This window comes from Parus major, chromosome 4A, assembly GCF_001522545.3.
Source record: "Parus major isolate Abel chromosome 4A, Parus_major1.1, whole genome shotgun sequence".
In the NCBI taxonomy this organism is placed as follows: domain Eukaryota; kingdom Metazoa; phylum Chordata; class Aves; order Passeriformes; family Paridae; genus Parus; species Parus major.
The window spans coordinates 750,218-767,420 of NC_031772.1; the positions used below are offsets into that span (position 1 = coordinate 750,218).

Consider the following 17,203-nt stretch of genomic DNA (forward strand, 5'->3'; position numbering starts at 1 on the left):
CCCCAAAACCAGCACAGACACAGCATGGCCCAGGGGAACAATCACCAACCCCAAAACCAACCCCAAAACCAGCACAGACACCCAGCACAGCCCAGGAGAACAATCACCAACCCCAAAACCAACCCCAAAACCAGCCCCAAAACCAGCACAGACACAGCATGGCCCAGGGGAACAATCACCCCCAAAACCAACCCCAAAACCAGCACAGACACCAGCACAGCCCAGGGGAACAATCACCAGCCCCAAAACCAACCCCAAAACCAACCCCAAAACCAGCACAGACACCAGCACAGCCCAGGGGAACAATCACCAGCCCCAGCCCCTCATTCCCAGCACAGCCCAGGGGAACAATCCACCACCACCAAGCAGAGTTATTAATCCCTTTCACTCCTTCCACACACAAGGACATTCTCTCCCCACACCTGTGCCAAGCATGGAAGACACACTGGGAATCTGCTCATTTCTTCATCTGTTTGACAACCTGATCACAGCAAAAACGCTCTGATCCTCAACAGACACAGTCTCTTGCTGATCACACACACAGCATTCAGTTTCCAGCAGGAATACTTTAAGGTAAAGGGCAGGGAAGGGTGGGTTCAGTGCACAAGAAAATATTTTGCCCTGAGAAATACTTCCTAGGTCTGAAATACCTGCCTGTATCAGTTCAGAGATGGACCCAACACCATCAAATGTGATTTATGCAGCCTCTCTCCAGTTACAAAAGAGTTAGATTCTTGGTTTTTAAAGCAAAACAATGGCCTGTATAAACTCTTTTTAGCACAAAAAGCTGCAACTCCTCAGTCACAATCCATGACCTGTGCCAGTGCTCATAAAAGAGAAAAAAGCCCCAGCACAGGCACCAGTTCTCTCCTTCCAAAGCAGTGGCCACGCTGGGGCAGAACTCACTGCCTCTCCAGCTCCTGAAGAAACAGCCACACTCAAATCTTTTCTCAGCTGGGAAACAGGCAAAGCCAGAGGGGAAATATTCCTTTGCAGCAGCAAAGATGAGATTGTTTCTCCTTCTTACACACAAGAGTTTGTGCATTTGCTCTCCAATTAAAACACTCTCCTTTAGTTCTCCATTCCCTCCTCACATGCACAGGGCTGCAAGCAAAGAAATTCCAAACTAATGATGAAAAGAGTTGTAGTCTCATTAAAGTCTGCAGAGGAGCTTTGCAATGGATTTAGATGGGATTAGAGCCTTTATCTAGATTAACAGTGCTTAACAGCACAGCTAACAAACAAGCTGCTCTGTGTAAGGAGAAATGATCACTGCTGTTTTCTGGACTGGTCACTTTTCCCCAACATCTGCAATGTCTGTGCACACTGGAGCTCACAGTATTCTCCCTCTCCTCCCCGGTTTCTGGGCTGGCTCCAGGGTGCAATCCATCAACATCTGAGCAGCTCTCTGAACCTGAGAGAGGAGCTGTGAGCCCCCTCTGCCTCACCAAAGGTGCTGCTTTGGGGCCTTTTCCTTTACACAACAGCACTTCCCACAAAATGCAGAAACTCGACATCATTGAAGTCCCCCTGACTCTGCTCAGTTCAAGCTTTACACAGATGAAAGTATCTGACAGACCACGTAATCATGCACATCACTGTCCCTGAGAAACCCATCTGGGATGTCAGATTTTCAACAAATGTAGGGGTTGAGTATAATTTGTTGTAAGTACGAAACTGAAAGCCTGAGGACTCACACTTCACCTTGCATTTGGCAGGAATTGCTGTGATGGTGAACTGGATCAGCAGTGTGAGCTAACAAGGGACACAGTCTCAGCTACCAAGGCAGAGTGCTACTCAGATATATTGGCATCATTTCTCTTGTACTTCGTATTGTTTAGATAAATCCAAATAATTTAACTTCATGGATGTTTTTCAGCCTGGAAAATGACTGCAGATATCCATCCCAAGCACAAAGTCCTGGGCTTTGGAACAAGGGCTGTGAAAGACAGCATCTTCCTCACAGGAGCCACTATTCAAGTGCTTCCACTGGGGAACACCTGCCAATAGGTTTGTCCCTGCTTGTTCTTTCATTGTGCCAAAGTCCCTGGAAAGAGTTTTTAATGTCCTCAGCACCAGCCTCAAACAGACCAGCACTGCAAAGTCAGGCGTGCACAGCATCCTGTGCTCCAGTGCTTCCCAACAAAGCAGTGAGCACAGCAGGACTGGATTCTCCTTTCCACGTGTGTGTGTGTTCCAGCACCTCATCTCAACGCCCTCCATCTCCAGCTGTGTCAAAACAGCTCCACCAGAACTGCCTGCTAAGCTTCAGAATTATGCTAAATTCCAGAATCTAATAATCCCCAGCATCTGTGAGAGCTGGCTGAGTTCCTGCCCTGCCTCAGGGCTCAGGGCAGAACGGAGCTGTGTGTCCAGAACCTGCACTGCTTTCACACAATGATGTGACAACAATGGAATCACTTGGCTGCTGCCCCGAGGAGCAGCCAGGGAGCCCCAGGAGCAGCACCAGCTCTGTGGATTCACAAATATCCTCATGGTTTTGTACCAGTGTTTTACTCTTCCGATCCTCATTGTTTTGGTTGTGTGTTACTGGCTGTGACACTGCTGTCCCTTTCTGCCCCCTGCTCCATCTCTTTGCAAATCTTCCTCTCGCTGGTAAATGTTTCTGAGAGTCTTCACCTGCTTTTGAACATGAATACATTAACACAATGAATTGATTTTATTATCTTTAACACATCTTCTACATCTGATTACTCTGCACTTAATGCACAAAGAACATTCACATGTAATCTAGACATGCAGGGCATACAGACTAATAATTATATAGTAAAGAGCTCCCATTTAAATATGTGTCATTTACATTTAAAATCCTGTTCATTTTTCTTAACATTCTATATTAAAGCTGATTTAAATTATATCCTAATACTGCCTTGTAATTGCAAGAGTAAAATTTAGTATTTATTCCAAAGTTAATGAGTATCTATAACTTACATTAACTGGGAAGCAATAAATTATGGTAAAATATGAATTTCTGCACTAAAACCCAGCAGAAATTCTCCTGCAGCCTTACAGGTGATCCCAGCTCTAGGATTTACAAGTTAGTGCCACACATGGGGACAAGAGTCAGGAACAGTCAGAGACAGCTCCAGGTGATCTTTTAATCCCTCTGATGCCAAAAGCTGAACATCAGCTCCATACTGCCTTAAAGATCTCCATGAGCAGGGCAGAAGAAAGGAAAGGGTTTTTTAAACCAAGAGACAGAATTCCAGAAACATGAATGCCCCAAGAGAGACCCTGTGCCTTTCTGAACGCCCCAGCTCTCCCTGGGCAGGGGGATGGAGCAGACCCCGAGGGTGAACAGCTCTGCTCCCCAAGGCACACAGACACAGCCAGGATTGCACCTGGCCCTGCTTGCAGCACACAGCAGAGATCACTGACACCTGAATGGATGCAGGGGGCAGGAGGAGCCACTTGAGCAGGCTGGGCAGGAGAGGGAACCGGAGCGTGTCCCGTGTCCCAGTCCTGCCCACAGCCGCTGGCCACGCTCACATCTGTGCACAGATTAACACAAGGTCAGATGCCAAATCAGCCTGCCCAGGCAAACCACACGTGAGGAGAGAGCAGCACAGAACAGAAAATGTGTCTGATGGAAGCCCAGAGACAGCGTGGGGCTCCACAACTCCAGGCACACGGATTTAGTGACCATCACTGCAGGGAGAATGAGCCTTCTCAAGGAGCTCACAAGGCACACACCTGCATCTCTAAAGTAGTGAGGTTTGTTTATTCTGCTGTAATTAACGTCTACAGAGTGGATAATATACTTCACATCTGCTTCTGGTTACTAATTCAGCCAGTCTCTGGAAATGGAGGCATGCAGCCTGCAAAGCCAGACTCATTACAACAAAGACCACCAGTTGATTCCCACCAGGACCTGGCCTTATTAACCTTACTTTTAAATTACAAAGTCACAGATGTACTCATCAGTTGCTTGATGAAGATTCATTTGCCAGTCTCATCTCACAAAAGGAGTAATTAACGTGAAGACATTACAGGCTGATGATTGGAATTGTTATAATGCAGGACTGCAGAGAAATAGCAAGGCACCTGCCTGTCTGTAACAACTCACAGCTCTCTCAAAAGTTCCAATTTACCAGCATAATTGTAAGAAATGAAGTAAAAAGCAGTGAATTGCATCAGTCTTGGGCCTGTTCTGCACACAGACAAATAAATTCATGTCTCCAAGTGTTGTTATAGCACTGTTATAGCTGTGGTGGTTTGAGGAGAGAAAGAAAGAATTCTGACATTTCTTTGGCCACTTTGTTGGGAAAGACTGAAGAAGTCTTTGGCACATAATCCCTTCAGCAGATCTGACAAAAGCAGAAGCAAACTCGGGCTAAACACAGGTTAGACACTGGCACCTGTGGAGGAAAGAAGGGTGTGGAGTGGGGAGATGAAAGGTTGGCAGCTGTGGAGAAAGGACAGAAGGAAAAGGGATCACAGGGAGTCAGCTGAGAAAAGAACAGCTCAAAGGCACAGACCCCAAAGGCACAGGCGGTTCCAGCCCCAGCTCCAGGAGCCAAAGCTCTCTGATCACAGCAGGGAATGAGGCTGGAGTTCATCCTGCCCACCCTGGCCTCTCACCCAGCCAGGAGAACATCTCGATCACAGGTCACAGGCAGGTGGAGTGACAATCCCTGGGAAATTCCTGCAGATGTCCCCCATGGAGACACAAATGCTCAGTGTCCTGTGTCCCTTGCTCACAGGGGACCCCAGCATCCCTGCTCTGGGTGGGTTCTGTGCCTTTGCAGGTCCTTCCCAGCACGATCGTTCCTCAAAATCCAAATTCAATGGTAGAAAGAAACAAAAGCCACAGAAATACTGATTCTGTTGTCAGAATGAAGTTACTTAGGAAGGTGAGAGCTGTGCACCTCCTGTCAAAGCCAACAGTTCTTAGGTCTGCAGATTTTGGTCTTCTTCAATCCTCTGTCTTAGCACTGTCACTCAAGAACTCCCAGGCATTTGCTGAGGATTAGTTCAGCTCCAGACACTCTCCTTCCCCTCTGCAATCACCTAATGCTCAAAAGGGCTGCAAGCACACGAGAAACACTCCACAAGCAGGTAAACAAAGCACAGGCAGGAATTTACAGAGCAGCTCCATCACTGCACCACTGAGGACCTGCGGGTTTAGCCCGAGCTTACTGACCCTGAACAAAGAACAGACACTTGGACAAGGGAAATGCACCAGATCACAAGAGCCTGAGGACAAAACCAACCCAGAACCATGGCAGAAACTTCAGAGGGAGAATGGTTTCCCAGGAAAGGACACAAGGGATGTGGGAGGGTACTGGAGAAGAAAATGAGTGCCCTTGTAAGGTTTACTGAACTCCCTTCAGTGAAAAGCACCAAGATTTCATGCTAAGATTCTTCAGCAGTTAAGCTTTTCTAAACATATGCAGGGACAGAGAGATGCCATTTGGACAGATGCCTAGAAGGGTTTTCAGGAGACAAAGACAAAAAATGAAGTCAATGATGAGCAGTAACTGTAATCCTGAGTCTGAACTGCCCATGTGAATGTCAGCTCTTTAATGTACAATTCTCCTCTGATATTCTGCTTTCAAGGCTGCTTGGTGCTCAAGCCACACATTTTTCAGCTAATCCTGATCTGTGGAGAAGTTTTATCAGTAGCTATTTAATAATAATCCTGCTACTATAAACACAACAGAAAATGAGCAGCTGGAGTGTTACGTAGATAGATTTCCTTGCATAAAGGAATTAAGACAATCTGAGGGGCATATGGTCATTGAAAAGTTTTTCCACTGAAATGAGAAGTGCCAGGTTGTGCAGACATTATTATTAAAGAGAAGAATTTACTTGGCTAAGCAGCCTGGAAAATCTCGTCTTTTGGGGGTCTGCTTTCAGTGTGAAAGCCCTGCAGAGGAGCCTGTACACAGGAAGCAAAGAAGAAACCCCTGAAATATTAAATATTAACTAGATACTATTCAGTTAAGGAAAGCCTTCACACAATCTGTGATTTACACTGAGAAAGAACCTGACCATTTTAAGAACTCTCAGCATCCAGTGGCTCTGCAAGTGCAGGAATCCACTCCACAGTCCCTTCTGCTCCAAACCAAAACACAGACTATTTCATCATTTAACATGTAACAACCTAGAGAATACCCTGACCACTGTGTCCCCAGTTTAAAAAACAGAACAAAACCACTAAACCTTCAGAAGTGCAGGTATCAACATTCTGGTAGCAATTTAAAAGCTGGGAACTTTGGATGCAGCCAGCTACAAAACCCAGCTCTCCCCCTTTATAAAGATCAAAAGGTTGAAAGATAAATCTGATGGAAATGGTTTTCATTACAACATAGCTGGTTTTTCTCAGGCAGAGGACTCAGTGTGCTGTAACCTTTTGGGTTTTGGGTTAGTATTCTCTAAAATGGCATTTCTGACAGGTTATGTACAGTTTATTAGAGGGGGGGGTATTACTTGAGATGAGATTTACAGACTGGGAAGTTGAGGACTCTCAGATCCTCCCCCCACACCAAGGTTGCCCTTCTGCCCGTTTTTCCAGCCCTCAGGAGCCTCTGGAGCTGGGGGACACTGGGGCAGGGCTGCAGCCCAGGCTGGCACACTGGGAACAGCAGGAGCAGGCTGTGGCCACACAGAACCCTGCACTGTCACCCCCTGGCCTTTCTCTGACATTCCCAAACCCCTGGGGACTGGATGGTGAACAGAATTCCCCAGCACACCCCCAGAGGATCTGGGAAGGGCCCTGAACAGCACATTCATACCCTAATTTTATCCTCACCCCCATCTCCCATAAATACCCAGAACCCTAAAACTGGGTCACTGCTGCCTGGAGGGTGGCAGGGGAAAATTCATAAATATTGATGCAGGAAAAAGAAATAAACCTTTATTGGAGGAGTGGGTTCTGCCTGCAGTGCCCCAGGAGCCTCAGTGCCATCAGCATTTTGTGGTGCCAAACCATAATTTAAAGGATGAATTTTATGCCAACTCACCAGCCCTGTCAAGGCTTCCCATTCTCCATTCCAGCCCATTGGATCAGGAGAAGGCAAGAGCCTTCTTTGGCCTCAGCACCACTTCTGGAAAGGACCTGTCCTCCCTCCTAAAGCTGCCTCTCCTGAAGAGGATGGGACAAGATGCTCTTCACAGGCAGGAAAGCACAAACTCCTCCACCTCTAACTCCACAGCCCAGCACCAGCCAGCAGCACTTGTGCTTCAAAGTCATGTATTTTCAGGAGACATGGTTTTCTGATTCACAAGAGCTTTCTAATAATGAACTGCATGGTCCATAGCTGTTTCAGTGTGCTGGATTTTAAATAGCACCAAAAAAAATCAGGATAAATTATGCTTTTAAATAACTTAGGGTAGGGAAAGATAATCACAACTGATTCATCTATTTGCAAGGAGAAGCTTTCCAGTAAACACCTCCATCAGAAAGGAGAGAACAGACAGAAAAGTTCTCCTCTACCACTGGAATTCAGGTTTTGCCAAAGAGCAGACAGCACACCAAGCAACACCAACACAACAAACACAACACCAAGATCTCCTGACAGACCCCTGACACAGACAGCCCAAATCCCAAAACCCCAAATGATCCAACAGCAACTCCACCACAGCACAGAAACTAAAAACAACACTCAGCAAGGCTGGTTTTCATCAGGCCTTTGTCTGTGCCTGACAGGGGAGAGCTCACAGGGAGTAACACCTGCCCTTACTCTGGATTCAGGATCTCACACAACTCATCAATTCCCCACAGCTCACACACAGCCTGAGCCGAGTTAGCGTTTCTCCAGGGAGGAAAAACAAGAGCAAGCTGCTATTCCAAGTGTAAAAATCTGCCAGAAGATGAGCTGGGGGCACAGGCTGCCTCTCCTGCTGCTCCAGCACACTTGGGCAGCAGACACAGCTGAGCTGTGCCCACCTGCTCTGGGCTAGGGGACACCCACCCTCTGCTCTGAGGAAAGCAAGGTGCTCATCCCCATCGCCCTCCAGCGCCTCAGGCTGACCCAGAGCTGCTCCTCATGGGTCATGAGGCACTTGGAGGAGCACAGGAAGGATTTACACGTTTGTCATCCCAGCCTGTGGGGACAGAGGAGCTCAAAAGGGAGCAGAGGTAGCCAAGGTGCAGGAAACAATGAATTGGTGACCAGTGTCAGCCCACTGAAAGAGGCACACAGCTGCCAGTCTGCACTCTGAGATTGCCATCCTTAACCTCCCTTCCACATGAAGTGAACAGGATGGACCTGACGTGTTTCCAAAAGGACAAGCTGAAAAAAAAAAACCTGGATATGTGCAAAGAGGAGTGTTCAACACCACAGCACCCAGAGAAATGCCTGTTACTGCACAAATGGGAATTTAGCTCCCAGCATGTCAAAAGAAACTTCCTCACATTTTGGTCTTCTGCTTTAAAATCTGTCCCACGCCTTCCTCATGTGTCTGCACGTCCTGATTGATTACCTTTCGTTACAGCCTCGTTACACACACACACACAGGAGTTTTAATTGATTCCCTCAAGTCAGTGAGCAGGGAATAAATCACATCTTGGGAAACAAAGCTGGCACAGTAGGGCAGCCTGCCTCAGTGCTGTGAGGTGTAAAAGCTCAGAAACAAAGGCAGAGCTGCTTTGGTGGCAGGGTTTGATCCCTGGAGCTCTGAGCCAGCCCAGCTGAGCCCAGCCATGCCCCACTGAAGGGACTTCTTCACCTGCCAATAAACACACCCAGCACAGCAGTGCCAGCCAGAATTTATACAGCAGAAATTCTCTCTGCACAGTGAAACACTGAGACATCACACAGCAACTGCAGAGCTGGGTACTGAACAGAAAATTCACATAAAACCAACATTTCCATGCCTGGTGCTGGTGTTTTGACTGGGTCAAAAATTGATGCCACCACCTTTTAAAGAATCTTCATTCACACCACACTTACCATGGTGTTAAACATCATTCAACACCTCTGAGTCAGTAATCCCCATGCTTGTCAATAAAGGTAAAACATAAATAAGAAACAGATAAAGATAATGCAAAAGACTGAATTATACAGCATAATTCCCAAAGCCAAATTCTGAAGCACAACCAACCAAAATACAGCAGAACTGGAGAGGCAGCAGCTGCCTTCAAGGACATCCAGCACAGGACAGGGTAAAACTTCAGGGAACTCCTTCAGTTCACAGCATCTTCCAGACAATCTCTGGGGATGCAAACCAAACACAGGATTCTGCTCCCTTTTATTCATGGTTTTGTGCTGCTGTGAGACCAGATTTCAGGAACCAAATCTGTTTCTCTTACATGCTTCAGTCTCTATTAAACTTGCTGGAACTATCGTGGCAATTTCCTGTACACACATAAATCCCATACTGCAGAATCAAACCTCAAAATTACAGTTCATTCTAGCAATCTTCAGGCTTATCTTAAAACAGAACATTAACTTGACACAACCCCTGCCACACACACTTTTTATAAAGAAAAAAAACTGAGGAAAAAAAAAAGAGAGCAATTATTTAAAATATTCATGACAACAGCGGTCAGCAGTAAGAAATGCAGACATATCACACTTCCACTGAGGATTTCATTCAGCAGGGCTGACACTGAGCAGCACAAATGGTGTTTCAGTCAAACCTGACAGGACAGTCCTGCTTTAGGAGGTGCCACCCAAATGAACAAGGATGAGCCACCAAAGGCTCTCAGGAGTTACTCAAACCCATCCCAGGCACAGGGACAGTTTCAACACTCAGAGCAGCAATAAAAACCAGAGATGGGACTGAGGAGGCAGAAGCACTTCAAGGAAAGGCACAGAAAGGAACAGGGTTCCACACTGAGTGACCTGCCCAGATCAGGGACACAGGAGTGTCACCTCCTCAGGGACACAGGAGTGNTCAGGGACACAGGAGTGTCACCTCCTCAGGGACACAGGAGTGACACCTCCTCAGGGACACAGGAGTGTCACCTCCTCAGGGACACACAGCTCAGGGACACAGGAGTGTCACACAGCTCAGGGACACACAGCACAGGGACACAGGAGTGTCATCTCCTCAGGGACACAGGAGTGTCACCTCCTCAGGGACACAGGAGTGTCACACAGCTCAGGGACACAGGAGTGTCACACAGCTCAGGGACACAGGAGTGACACCTCCTCAGGGACACAGGAGTGTCACCTGCTCAGGGACACAGGAGTGTCACCTCCTCAGGGACACAGGAGTGACACACAGCTCAGGGACACAGGAGTGACACCTCCTCAGGGACACAGGAGTGTCACCTGCTCAGGGACACAGGAGTGTCACACAGCTCAGGGACACACAGCACAGGGACACACAGCACAGGGACACAGGAGTGTCACACAGCTCAGGGACACACAGCTCAGGGACACACAGCTCAGGGACACACAGCACAGGGACACACAGCACAGGGACACACAGCACAGGGACACACAGCACAGGGACACAGGAGTGACACCTCCTCAGGGACACAGGAGTGTCACACAGCTCAGGGACACACAGCTCAGGGACACACAGCTCAGGGACACACAGCACAGGGACACAGGAGTGTCACACAGCTCAGGGACACAGGAGTGACACCCAGCTCAGGGACACAGGAGTGTCACACAGCTCAGGGACACACAGCTCAGGGACACACAGCACAGGGACACACAGCTCAGGGACACCCAGCACAGGGACACACAGCACAGGGACACACAGCACAGGGACACACAGCACAGTGACACACAGCACAGGGACACAGGAGTGTCACACAGCTCAGGGACACACAGCACAGGGACACACAGCTCAGGGACACCCAGCACAGGGACACACAGCTCAGGGACACACAGCTCAGGGACACCCAGCACAGCCTGCCAGGCTTTCTCCATCTCTTTTCCAGGCCTGCTGTCACTCAGATTCCTCATGCACACTCAATGGCTCCTCCTGAAATACATTCACCGTGAGAATTGTGATAGTGGCGATGTGGCAGGACAAGAATACCCAGCCTTCACTGACAGGGGCCCAAAGCAGAGCACCAACAGCTCTGGGGTAAATGGAAAGTGGAGATGTTTGGCACCTTGCAGAACAGATTGTCAAGTCTTTTCTGCACCATTTCAGGCTGTCAAACCTGTGTGCTTTCAGTGCAGTCTGGTATTACTACGAGTTATGCCCACAATATCTCCTCTCCCAGTACATTCTTCAGTTCCCTTCTGCTCCCCAGAGACTTTTCAAAGCTGATTTCCCATTGTTCAAATCTGACAGAATTTGCTTTCTCCTGCCACGGCGCCACACTTTGTCCCCACTGCACTCTCAGCCTGGCACCTCTTACTCATTCCACAAAGCAATAGAGAGATCATTCCTCATGATCAAACGTGCAGTGAGATAAAAGCCAGACACTTCCAGACCGAGAGGCACAGCCTCACCTCCTTGCTGAGCTTCCTGCCACCCTGCACACCACTGACTCAAACCCTGCTGCTTCTCAGCTGTTGGCTATTCCTAAATCTCTTCCTAACATTGTTCATTGCCTAACTCATTTTTCTGATCATACTCAAAAGAAACATCTCAGTTTTGACAGGAGGCCTTTTCAGACCAAGGGTGGAACAAGGACAGGGATGGAAAACCTGACAGGTCTTTTTCCTTAAAATAGCTCCAGTGTGGCTGTTTTCCCCAAGTAACCTCAAAGAAGTTTTGCTTATGTCCCACTGGGGGAACAAATTCAAATTTTTAAATCCTGAAAGCTGCCATGAAAAGAACTGACAACTTCCACAGCTCTGCATAATCCTTTTCTCCTCAACACTCATTAACTGCTGCCACTTAAATCAAGCATCCCTAAACAAGAGCATCTACTGCTCTTAAATGAACTACCAGGGAGAAGTAGGAGTTTATCTTTGTCCTGTTCTCTCCTTGCACAGGAGTTTCTGGATCACCACCTACAAAGCTTGCACTCCTCTCCATCACTAACAGGATAGCTGTTTGAAGCCTGTTATTTACAGTAATTCCCAACATCCCAGAAATTCCTCCCAAAGACACAATTATACAAACAGAACTTGAAAACTGGGGTTTGCACTGCTAATCTGAAAAGAAAAACCCCAGAAACAAACAACATGAAACCCAAGCCCAAAACAAACACCCCAAGCCCTCTTCCAGCCAAAGGAGCCAAATGTGCTGCTCTCAGTGGCCAAGGACAGCTCTGTGTGGCCAAGAGCCAGGCACAGCCCCAGCCCCAGAGCAGACACTCCTCCAGCAGTGTCCTGACCTTGCAGTGGATCTGAAACAGGTCACACTTCACCCCAGAAATCCTCTTCCAGCTGGAGCCAGATTCCTGACTTGCTGCTGCTGCCCATCAGGTGCTCAGGGAGAGCCTTGCCATTTGATCCCTGCTGACTTACTTCACTTCTACCACCTTTTATTGAGTTCTGCCAAAACAAATGAAAAGCCAATATCCTTTCCTGGGAAAGCAAACACGGGGCAGAGCGGAGAAGGGAAGAGCAGCAGATGAAAGTCACTCCAGCTCTCCTTGCCCAATCACTTGAAAGCAGGCAGCTATTTTTGGCAGTCTCTGAACGTTCAGTCACCGCTCTGCAAGACGAGAAGTGAACGTAGAGCAGAGCACATGACAGAGCTGCCCGAGCATACACCAGTGTGGCTGCAGGAGAAAACTGCTCTGGAGAACAACTGCTCCTGAGAACAACTGGAGAACAACTGGAGAGCAACTGTGTCTGGAGAGCAACTGTGTCTGGAGAACTGCTCCTGAGAACAACTGGAGAGCAACTGTGGAGAGCAACTGTGTCTGGAGAACTGCTCTGGAGAGCAACTGGAGAACAACTGTGTCTGGAGAGCAACTGCTCCTGAGAACAACTGCTCCTGGAGAACAACCGCTCCTGGAGAACAACCGTGTCTGGAGAAAAACTGCTCCTGAGAACAACTGGAGAGCAACTGTGTCTGGAGAGCAACTGTTCTGGAGAACAAATGGTCCTGAGAACAACTGTGTCTGGAGAGCAGCTGTGTCTGGAGAGCAGCTGTGTCTGGAGAAAAACTGCTCTGGAGAAAAACTGTGTCTGGAGAAAAACTGTGTCTGGAGAACTGCTCCTGGAGAACAACTGCTCCTGGAGAACAACTGCTCCTGGAGAACAAATGGTCCTGAGAACAACTGTGTCTGGAGAACAACTGTGTCTGGACAGCAACTGCTCCTGGACACCAACTGCTCCTGGACACCAACTATGTTTGGAGAACAGCTGCTCTGGAGAACACCTGAGCACACCTGCCCTGCCCAATGACCTCCTACAGCCACCAACAGCGTTCCCTCAGGAAACACACACACCTGAGCCTCCCAGCAATGCTGCAGCTCCCCAGAATGCTCCACATCTGTGTTTCAACAGGGAACACTTGCAGGGCCAGGCGTGCCAGCTCTGCACCCCACAAGAAGTGACAGTGGCTTGCAGTGACAACTGGCTCCATCCCAGTCTCTTATTCTCCTGCAGCACTCGGAGGAACAACGTGTGACAGCAGCTGGGAGCACTGTGTACAGTAACAATTAAAACATTTATCGTTTTCCAGGCCGTTCTGTAGCACAACTTGGGCAGGTTGAGATGTAAGAGCAATGTAAGGATTTCACCTGTGAGCTGCACATCAAAGACAGCTGCACAGAACTCCACAGCACGTGTAAAATCCAAAGGAAAAATGTTTCTGTGTGAGCAATTTGACAGCACACTGCCCACAGTGCTCCCTTCCAGTGAGGACCCTTCTGTGATTCCATACACAAAATGAACAGAAAAATAAAATAATTAGATGAGTGCTAATTACTGCTGGATTTGAATAAAAAAAGGGGGTAGGGGAAAGTGGCCCAGAACTCCTAAACTTCCATCATTAAAGGCAGCAGCTGAGCCTAAATTTCATCCTAAACTGGGTGGTAACTAAAAGCACATTTATCAAAGATATCAAGCACTGGTTAAACAATTTATTGTTAAAGAAACCTAGAGAGCCTTTTATCAATTATGCCAAGCCCCAGATTTTAAAAAGCATCTGGAGATTCCCTGGGCCACAGAGCAGAGGGATCTCTATAAATACACCTTCATTCCAGCCACAAGCAGTGTCACAGGAAACCAAGCACCAAGCTCAGATTTAGTCAATCTTGAACTGTGTACATGTAATGCAGCCCAGATCAATGGCAATTCGATTGCTGTTTCAGGAATATCTCTTCTCCACATTTCATGTCTGTCCCCTGCTCCCTCCCACCTCCCAGTGCTGCTCTAATTATTCAAACAACGTAAGCAGTGTTCAATCCATGCCAGCCCTTTCTTCCTTTAGCACTGACCTTGCCTTACACATCACTCTCACAAAACTAATTAAGTGGAGAACAGTCCCACTTTACACTCTCTTCATGAAAAGAACTGAATTGTTACCTGCCTGAGGGTGCAATTTAAATTATTTTTGCCTTCATTTCACTCAGCAACACAATACAAATATTGAGCAAGAAACCAGAGCAGGCAATTCAAGGAAACCCTTCACCCAAGATACAGCACACAGGAATTGTAAATAACATTTATATCATAAGCTGTCTCATTTTGGTTTTCATCATGCATTTTCACATATGCTTGACCAAGCCATACTTTGGGAAAAACATGGAATTTTGTCAAATTTGTTAATTGGTCAAATGACGTAGCTGAGGAAAGAAAAACAGTTTGGGCTACACAAGCCCTAGAGCCAGGCTCAGCTGAGAGGGACAGGAGTGACAAAGAAACCTTCAGTCCCACAGAGGAGATGTGAGACCACGGAATCTGTGGGAGCACCAACAGGGCTCTTCCCCTCCAATGCACATAAAACCTGCTCTGAAAATGCTATAGGTTGTCCAGGGCGTGAAGCTTGTCCTCTTGGAGTTACAGATGTTTTATTTGTACACAGGACACTCCAGATTTACAGAGGATTTTATAAAAGCATGGATTCACAAGTGTGGAGCCACGTCTTCAGCACCACAGCACTGCCACACACGGAGGGACAGAAGCAGAAAGTGAACATTCATTGCCCCAAGGCTACCCTGGCACACTCAATTCCCACAGCTCTGGGGTAAGAGCAGTGCCTTGCAGCAATGCCAGGAAATGGCACAAATCCAGCCAGTGACAAGTCCCAGAGCAGAGATGCCAGAAACCCAAACCTTGCAAATTCTTCTGCATGGCTGGGGCTGCTGCTCCTCCTTTACAGCACCCTGCAATGCTCTGGGGGCCACTTGTCCTCCAGCCCTCACCTGCCTGGGACTCTGCCTTTGAAGATGAGATTTGTCAAGAAGCAGCAGCCATTATTAAGTTTTCCTCTAGAAGCAAAAAAAAAGATGACTTTTACTGCCTTCTGTATGAGTTCTTGGCATGGACAGCAGCCACACAAGAACCAACGCTGCAAGAAACCCCAGAGTGTGGAGCACATCCCTGAAAATGCTGCCTTGCTGTGGATTTCCTCTGAAAATCACTCAAGAGCACCAGCACGAATGTGCTGGCATTTGGATCTCAAGGCTGCTTCCACTTTTTAGCTGCTGACGTTTTCTCAACATATGTGAGGGGCCACTGTCTTGGGATTGAGAGGGAAGGATGTTTCTTTCATAAAGAGTTACTGTCGTTTGTGGTACCAAAGGCAGTCCCAAATAATGAGTCATAACAGGAGGTAGTTACTGTAAATATTCCAAGCATGGGCACATTAACAGCCACCCACTAATCAGAGGCAGAGCCACAGGCAGACACAGAGAGCTCCCACTGGTGCCACTGAGAGTTGTGAATGGATCAGGACCTCAGCCAAGTGCTGAGTGTCCATTGTGACCTGCAGCATTAATATCCAGCATGCCACAGGTCATGGCCCAGAGTTTGGCTGTCGCTTTCCAGTGGGCAGCACAGGCTGATTTCAAAGTGAAATCTGGAATCTCAGACAGGAGGCTCAGAGATTTCTAGTGTGAAGTGAACAAAACAAAACCATTGTGTTTACCCCTCACTCTCTGGTGTCATTAAATGTTTATAATACAACCACAAGTTCTGATGTGTAAGTCAATAGCACCAATTGACCACAAGACGACCCAATCTGCTGCTGGCAAACATCTGCCTGAACAGATCCTCGAGTTCACATCCTGAACTGCAGCTGAAGCTTGGTGGGCTTTTGGTCTGGAATGGGGAAGAAGTGGCACCCCAGTTTCTGACGAGAAGACCAAGAAATGTCCTGCCTTGAGCTGAGCTGGCCCAGCAGCACTCGAGGCACTCAGAGCTCCCTTCCCCCTTCTCACCCAGGGCTGCACTTGCTGCTAATTTTGATTCCGTGCACTCAGACCAAGACGTGGTCAGCTTACATGCTGCTCCTCTCCAGTCCCTGAAGTAAGTTACTTTCTCATGATTCAGTACTATAGAAATATAACTGTTGAGATCAGCTGCTTTATTTTCGTCAGCTTTTCTCCAGACCTTTCAATCAGAGGCTGCATTATACTATATTCCCATAAAGCCAGGAAAAGCAGTAATAGATACCTCAAAATTCTGACTTCTATTTTTCCTGCCAAGTGATTTCTCTAAGTGCTTTGTTTTCTGCTGTCACTGAATTAGAATAGTACCTGTGCTCCAAAGTCTTCACTGTTCCTGTCACTATTTCAATACACTCTTCTCAGATTAGAAGCTTTCAGCCTCAAAAATGCTCCTATTTTGCTGTCTGCAGAAGAAAATACACTCTGCATTTTCTCACTACTTATGGCTGAGGTTATCAGACTTTTGGACAAAAGCTATCCCAGTTCCTTGTGGTGACAGCACGGTGACAGGAGAAGATCCCCCTGCACCTGCTTTGATGGGGAAGCCAACAGTACATAATCCCCTTAGTAAAAAGAAAAACAAATGCAGATGAATCATTCCTCAGATTTAGTTGGAGACTCTGCTCCAGCTCCTGACTTTGCTCAGAGGAGCCACACAAATTGCGCAGCAGCCTCTGGAAAGAGCCTGGCTGTGACAGCAGACAGCACGAGCTCTCCGAGGCACAGGTCCAAGGCACAGGGCTCCCAGCACATCTCAGCTCCCTCCCAATGCCCAGGGTTCTCCTCCTGCCCCACAGGTCTCCCCCAGAGAAAAGATAAAAAATATTTAATTCAAAACAGGTTATGTTGTACAGCCCCAAGGACACTCGATGTACCGTGCCTGGAGTGCAAGGCAAAAACTTCTGGGGAAGGTGCCCTGCCCTGGCACACCTGAGGCTCTGTCACAGCAGCTGCATGGCAGGACAAGAACCT

At 47.7% G+C, this 17,203-nt stretch overlaps 1 protein-coding gene across 3 annotated transcripts in view; it reads right to left on the reverse strand.

The window, feature by feature from the left end:
- FGF13 (fibroblast growth factor 13) overlaps positions 1-17,203 on the reverse strand; it is a 196,837-nt gene that overhangs the window by 175,526 nt on the left and 4,108 nt on the right. Inside the window, exon 1 of one of the 3 annotated variants that reach the window (XM_015626545.3) lies at positions 12,221-12,313. The exons of the other annotated variants lie outside the window; for them this stretch is intronic. The gene's annotated coding sequence lies outside the window, so the exon portion shown is untranslated. Of the gene's footprint in view, positions 1-12,220; positions 12,314-17,203 lie in introns of those variants that run through there. 3 annotated transcript variants of the gene reach the window in all.